Source organism: Calypte anna, chromosome 6 (genome assembly GCF_003957555.1).
Source record: "Calypte anna isolate BGI_N300 chromosome 6, bCalAnn1_v1.p, whole genome shotgun sequence".
NCBI classification, from domain to species: Eukaryota; Metazoa; Chordata; class Aves; order Apodiformes; family Trochilidae; genus Calypte; species Calypte anna.
This window is the reverse complement of record NC_044252.1, coordinates 27568581-27575847: the sequence shown is the minus strand read 5'-3', so window position 1 is coordinate 27575847 and position 7267 is coordinate 27568581.

Below are 7267 nucleotides of genomic sequence, written 5' to 3'. Positions count from 1 at the left end.
GCACCCAGAAAAATAGAAGGGCTTATTTTTATTTTTTTTTTCCCACAATGAGTGTGTTAGAACTCTTGGCTAGATTTCCCAGAGAGATTGAGCTGTCTCTAGAGATTTTTAGAACTTGATGGGAAAAGGCCCTGAGCAACTTGATCTGGTTTTGAAATTAACCATGCTTTGGGCAGAAGGTTGCATTAGCGATCTCCAGAGGTCCCTTTCAACCTGATTTATTCTGTGATTCTCTTTTATCACTTTTTTTAGGCTGAAATGTTTTAATCCTTACTCATATCGTAGGGGACTGTAAGGGTATCAGTTGGCTACTTGTAAATGAAAGCACTGGCCCTAGGGTAGGATCTGGCACCAGGAGAGTTTAAGCATTCATGTAAGCAGTTATCTCCTCCTCCATCATCCAAGCACTACTCTTGCATGTCAAGGCTCTTTCCTTTGCTTTCTGTCCTGATGAATGCTTGACAAATGAGCTGATGTTCAATGTTAAGTTCTATGTCCTTGGTCTCTTGTCCCTTGTCTAAGTCCCACAAAAATTCTGCTTACTCCAGTGGGAAATTTGGACAGAATGTAGAAAGGAGTTGCATTCAGATCAGCTCTCTGTGCTCCTACTGTATGGTTTATAATGCATGGGGCACTGCAAAATAAGAATACCAACGTGAAACTACTGGTTAGATGTGGCAGGTAGAGATGAACATTGTTCTCATATTCTGCCCTTTGAAACATGGATAACAAATAAATAAATAGAACTGCTGACTCTGCAAGGCATCCCATACGCATTTTAACTAGGAGCAAGCACTGTTGCCCTAATCCTAAATAAAACTTGCAGGTACAAAAACACCTGAATGCGAATTAAAAGAAGAATAAATCTCTTGCTCTTCTTATTTAACAACCTCTATCAATTTTAATCCTGCATATTTCTGACTGTTTAGCTTTCTTAACTGTTTATATATATCTGAGTGTAGATATTTCTGAGGTCTCTTATGCCAACACTTCTAGTTTTGTCTGCTTACCATACCAAAATAACAACAGAAAAAAAAAACCCCACAACCAAACCAAAACAACAAACCAATCATTATTTATTCAGATTTTAGTTGGTACAAGAATGTTGTTAAGTTTTTCACAGATTTTGGCCCAGTATTGTCTTACCCTCAGTAGAAGCCTACAGGCACTATAGAAATAAAACTGAAAATGGCTACACTTCTTGTTTTTTCTTGAAACAATGCTGCGGATATTCTGGAAATGCAGAGGATGTGAATTGAACTCTCATTTGAAGAAATAACTCTTGACTGCAGAATACTTTTGACCCAGTAAGCCACCAGAACAGCTTAGTGCAAGAGTGTCTGGTAAGGGCTCTTTTTTTGACATGGTAATAGAAAACAACTGAAGGATGGACAAATCTGTAAGCTCAAATATTAATTCTTGAGAAAATAGTGATTAAGGTGAAAAGGACTACAGCTCATGCATGTAGTCAGACTCATGTCATGCAGGCAGACAGGGGAGAGTTCTGCTGTGGAAGTGTACTGGTGGCACACATTTGGGAGGCATATCCAGTGTCATGTAGGGATTAGCATATTGTACACAAGGGTTTAGAGAGAATTGTAGAAATACACTGAAATCCAGTTTTACTAAGTAAGAGGCATTTTTGTGTTCTTGGAGACTAGGAGGAAAGATTTTTGCTGCACAACAGGGAACTGAAGAGAAGGATGTTGATGCTTTGTTTGATGAGGATGACGGTGAGTAGGTTTCTAAACAGGTATGTGTTGCTTCAGCTTCAGGATATAATGTCCCTGTCAGGATATACATCCAGAAGTATAGGACACTGTGAAGAGGGAAGAGCCCTTTTAACTAATGGAGGATGTTGTCACATGAAAAAAAGTTTATGAACATCCCATTCGCAAATTTACCATAGGAACTAGAAGAAAATGAATGCTTACACCAGCTGTCCAATGAAACTTGAAAGCATTACCTTGTTTTAAGGTGGGACTTGGTAATATTCTGCAATGAGTTGTGTTGGGTTAGAGCCAACAGGTGCTGACAGCTGAATGTGATACACTGGAAAGTTGGATCCATTCCTTTCACCTGGGTGTTATATTTTTCTGCTCAGTCCTACACCTGAATTTCTTATAAAAAAGAACAGTGAAGTCTTCAATTAGGAGATTGCATTAGCACATTCTTTTCATTCTTGCAAAGGCTGTAATACTGAAAAGACACTGATAAATTACATAAACTTTCATTTTGAAGACTCCTACCAGGTAATGTGGCAAGCCAGCTCCTGAGGATGGACATGATCTGAGGAACTGTAATCCTGGTGTATCATGTCACAGGCAGTCCAGGTGTGATGGGTTGTACCAAACATTCTGACACAGCTAATGCTGCTTCTATTAAGACTGAAGAAGAACACTTACAATATTGTCTTGTGCCTGTCACTGTTTACACTGTAGCCCAGTAAATTCTACACTTCAACGCAGGTTTTTATAGAAACAATTGTTTTTACTTCCCTGTTTTTTTGCTGTCACTTTGCAGAGCATAAACAGAACCCTGCACCACTGTAAACAATGCTCAGAACATAAGAAAAAAATTTCACTGACATTCAAGAAAAAAGTGGACAGGAAAAGTGGAGGCACTGTTTAACCTCTTAGTTGGTTTTTTTTAAAAATGCATTATGCTTGCAGTGATGTACATTGAAAGCAGTCTTTTGCACTTCTGGTGTCTTTAACTTGCTGGAGCAAACCTTGATATGTGAAAGATCCATGCATGAGCATCACTGAGTTTTCTTTCGTGTGCAGTGCTTACAGGCCCAGATGTAATGGAGACCTGTTTATTTTGCTTTCTGACAGCCTTTACAGATGTTACTCACTATGCATTAGTTCTTCAGCCAGGCCTTTCATTTAGGTCTCAGGTGACTTCTCTGAGGGTTGGAGTCCTCCTTGAAAAAATCAAGGATATTATTCTGCCACTGGCAGAATGTAAATAGTTTTCTGTTCCTTGAGAACTGTTTGGCGAAGTGTTTCACTGTTGCAACCTTCTTGTAGCAAAATTAGGACCATTCAAAAAAATCTCTAGTAAGTTTTTTTAAAGGCAATGATGGAAACAAGAGATGAGAATTTTAGTAGTGCAGTACACCACTTAGTAATTCCCTGAAGTTGAAGGAAAAAAGATGGTAAGAAATTAGGATTCGGATTGTCAACTGACAGATTGTAAACTGATTCCTCTGCTAACATCATCTTTCTCAAAGAGAATTTTTTTTTTTTTTATTTTTTAAGTGTAAGGGAGTAAAAGCAAGTATAACTAAGTCAGGATAGTTCCCAAAATTACTTATTGTACAAACATGTTAAATGCCAGTCACTGTGTCAGCTTAACACACTTTCCTTCTGAAAGAAAAAACCATTTGCTTAACCAACAAGATGCCAGTAAAAATAAAGTTATAGAAAGGTTAATTAATGAGATTATTTTAATAGGACCTATTTTGTTTCTTGGCAACAGAAAGCATATGACAGTCCAGTGTCTGCCAAATGTCTTATCTTCATTTTATCCATTTCTGATCCGTTGTCTGGCGCCTGAATTAAAAGCCAAGTCAGGGGAAAGCAATCACTATCAGCAAGTTCCCAAGCTACCTTTGAGTGTGGAAAAGCAGAGGGAGGTTGCATGTTATTGTAGCTTTGCAAACACTTAGCTTAAGGAAAGACAAAGTTGTTAAGTAAACCTTTAATTGAAGTAATGAGAGACTGCCATTTTAGTCTTAGAAACTATTTAAAGCTCAGTGTATCACAAGAGGAATATTTGCATCTCTTGCAAGTGTACATTGAAATCCCAATAGGATTGAATCATTCTCCTTCCTTCCTGCATGGATATGCTGGGGAGCATGCAATTTACTTCTTCTCTTTGCCTTCTGATAATGGTTGTAAGGACAAGGATGCCTGGACTTTCTCATCAGGGTTGTCACTAGCTCAGTGTGTGACCTCAGAAAATAACTTGGCATCTATATGGGTGGAATTTTTACAACTAGGTGCCTAAGATTAGGCATCTAAAAATAAACAGCTTGTATTCTTGGCAGATGTTAAGTCTTGTTTCAGATTATTTTGTTGGAAAAATTTAGCTTCTGTGTTTGTTTACCTGCAAAACTGCGTGGTATTGGGAAAAATAGTAAAATATTCTTTTTTTCAGAGAAAGCAAGTAAAGAATGAGATTTTTTTAATTTTGTTTTGTTTTTTTTATTTATTTTACTTTATTATTGTCTATTTTCCTGAGCATGTAAGTATTTTGGCCTCAAACTTACCAGATCAACATGTGTCAGACCTAAAAAGCTAGTTTAGAAGTGTTTCTTCATACAGCACTGGAATACAGGACAGATATCACTACTTCAGAGTGTGAAGTAGTGGAAAGGCAGGAGGTATTCCAAAAGGAATTAGAAAAAAATAGAGATAATTGGTAGGTGTTAAATACTGATCTGGAGGCAGTCTCCAGCTACATCACCATTATGCTGCAGTGGGAAAGAATCTAGAAGGATCACTCAGTATTTTACCCTGGTTTATATGCTTTTTCCCTTAAGCACTTCCTCTTGACTGCTTCGCAGAGGCATTGCAGATTTTAGATCTTTATTTATGTCTCAGCCAATTAAAATACTGTACAAGTTAATTAATGGCTTTAAAACATTGAGATCATCAAATGATATAGATATGCAAGAATTTCAAATGATGTCTGAAGGGAGAAGGAAGGTCTCTATCCAGCTACAGAGATTCAGTGTTCTGCCATTGGCACAAATCTCTCCTAATGAATTTCTCTCCAGGTTGCTGCTCTGGATTCTAGGGATGTCTGGGTACCAGTAGCTCAGTTTTAATTCAGGTCTCCTTTTAGAACCGTGTGACAGTTTACAAAATGCTCTGGGATACACCAGGATGAAAGGTACATAAATACATGTAAAACGTTATAATTAGGAGGCAATTAGCAATGCATAAGAAAGGAGTGTTTGCCTGGCTATGCTCTCTATGTCTATAAAGTTTCATTTTTCTGGAGCACAGAATAGGTGGCATAGCATTTGTTCTAAGCACTTACACTGGAAAATAATTGCTGTACACAAGCTCTGAGGAAGTTACTGTAAATTTGTTTCTTCTGTGAGACAGAGGCAGTGACAACAATGCAATAATTTCATGGATGGGGAAAAACTTCTGGTGCAGTCACTGCTGGAAGCTGTAAATAAGCAGAATTACTAGCAACCAGGAGTCTCAACCTAGGCTGGGAGATGAAGGAAATAATTTGCTGAAGAAACGAGGAAGAGTCTGCTTGTAATTTGTCTCCTGAGATCTCTTGGTTCTGCTTGGGAACCAGCCCAGTGGAAAGGCTGTGGCATCATCAGGAACTGAGCTGGAGCATTTTCTATTATGTGGGATTTGGAGTGAGAAGAAATAAGGAGATAAGCTATGAAGGAACAGGGTAAGCTAATTTCCTTGGACAAGAGCTTACTGATCACTTTTAAAGTCTCTCAGTTTGGTTTTTTTTCCTTCTCTGTTTTTGTTTTAAATACTTTTCTTTAGATGGAAGGTGTAATGACTAGACCATTGCGTTGGGATTCAGGAGACCTAGAGAGAGTTTCTAAGCAGGGTGTAGGGTTTTGTGGTCCTGGACAGATCACTTAGTTTTCCAGGTGTCTTCCTCATCTGCTGTGTGGAAAAAATATCTAAATGGGGATAAAAATGTTCCAGGGAGTAGGCTGAGCTCTCTAAGAAGAAAGCTTTTGAAACTTGTGATGCTTTGCATGTCTCCCACTGGACACCACAGGACCACAGGACTGTGCTGCCTCCTGAATCTGTGGCTGTCTGAAGTGGCTGATAATGTTCTTGATAAGTAGATTTTCTAATAGCAGGTAGTTTGGGTTACATGAAGTCTGGAGGGGAAAAAAAGATAATAAAAGGCAACAAAAATCACACAATTTTAAGAAAATGTGAGGTTCTTGGTCTGTGTAATGGAGTCGTAGAGAACACTGTTTTGTCTTTCTGTTCTGCTGGCATCAGTGCAGTTCCTCAAATCCCTGGCAGAATGGGGATTGATTATTCTCAGTCACTTTGTAGGAATTACAATAGGCCTGAGAACTGTGTAGGTTGGAATAAGCTAAATCCGATGAAATAGCTGGAGAACTGATAGGCAGCCAGTCTCTGCTGAGCTTTACCAGCCAACATAAACACCTCTCAGCTGAGAATAGACTGCAGCATTTCCACCGTCTGGTCTTTTTTTTCCATGGGACTAACACACAATATCTATGACAGCCCACTGGCAGATTTCAAATTCTGCCTAGTTTCTAGAGGTTCAACCTTCAGCATCAGGAAATGTACAGAAGTTGCTTAGGGTTAGGACTCACACAAAGTGTGAGGAGTGATCACTTCTCTTGTGGTGCACTTGCCTACCAAGTGTGGTCAGTTAATTTCACCTGGATGAAAATCAACATATAATCAACTGCATCAAAGAGGCAATGTATATATCCAACCATAGCCATGCAGAAGACTTACATTTAATATATGGCTCAAATACAGCAGCTAATGCTGTAGCTACTAATAATACATAGATAGTGTGAGCATGATAGTATATGTAGTTGTATATTGAAACATTCTTACTCCTCTTTCATCTCTTTACCTAAACAAAAATTATATAAATGTGGTTAACTGCAGCATACTGCAGGAACTTGTCTCTTAGCAAGAACAGAACTCTTTTTCTGGGCCCATAGAGCTCTTCATTGTTGTATCAGAGACAGATACTCAATACACACAGTTGTATCTAGGAGCAGAGTAAATAAAATAAATACATGCTCGTGGTCAACACTTCCTGGGAAGGTAGGGCTTTAATATTTTTCTGTAGAACAGGAATAAGTGCATCTGTTTACCACATCAGAGTGGTAGTAATGGTAATTAAAGTGTGGAGTGCTTTGATTATTAAAAACAAGGATGGGGGTGGAGAGAAAGCAGGATTTCTGATGAGCTAATCATTTTTGGTCAGGCATGTTGAAGTCCAAACAGAGTGAACGCCCTGTCCTGCACTCCACTTAATTTGGCACTAAATAAAATATATGAAGCCAGAGGAGGAGAATGCCTGGCTGAGAATAAAGGTAGAGAGACCTGATTCTGTGCCTGTGCTTGCATTTGTCTGTGCATTTTTAGCAAGCTGACTGAGAAGATATCAATTGAATGTGGGGAAAATGAAGTCAAGACTTGAGGAAATTCAGGACTTAGTGTTTCAAGCAGGGAATTAAAAATTATTGGCCAAATTTTGATTCGCTTTA